The sequence below is a fragment of the Penaeus monodon genome, chromosome 32, assembly GCF_015228065.2.
Source record: "Penaeus monodon isolate SGIC_2016 chromosome 32, NSTDA_Pmon_1, whole genome shotgun sequence".
NCBI lineage: Eukaryota > Metazoa > Arthropoda > Malacostraca > Decapoda > Penaeidae > Penaeus > Penaeus monodon.
In genome coordinates this window covers 20,291,700-20,291,949 of record NC_051417.1, presented here as the reverse complement: position 1 = coordinate 20,291,949, position 250 = coordinate 20,291,700, and the positions used below count along the sequence as shown (strand labels likewise).

The following is a 250-nucleotide window of genomic DNA, read 5'->3' as shown; positions in this document are numbered from 1 at the left end:
CAAAAACACGGAAAATCTAACTCCTTTTCTTCTTTTTCGTGCCATGGCTTATCGTGTTATTGTAACATCAGAGCGAACAAGAACCACTCTCGCTTCGGAGGTTCGGAACCGGTAAAACCCAGGACCCTCTGAGAACCTTTTTACCTTGAAAGGAAGGTGAGGGAGGGTAAGGGAAAAGGAGGGAGGGAACGAGGGAGGGTAAGGGAAAAGGAGGGAGGGAAGGAGGGTGTTTGGGGGAGAAAGGTGAGGG

The 250-nt window shown here is 50.0% G+C and overlaps 1 protein-coding gene across 1 annotated transcript in view; it reads left to right on the top strand.

Moving 5' to 3' along the window:
* The window catches only part of LOC119593589, a 45,557-nt gene that overhangs the window by 9,541 nt on the left and 35,766 nt on the right, over positions 1–250 (top strand). The window lies entirely within an intron of this gene.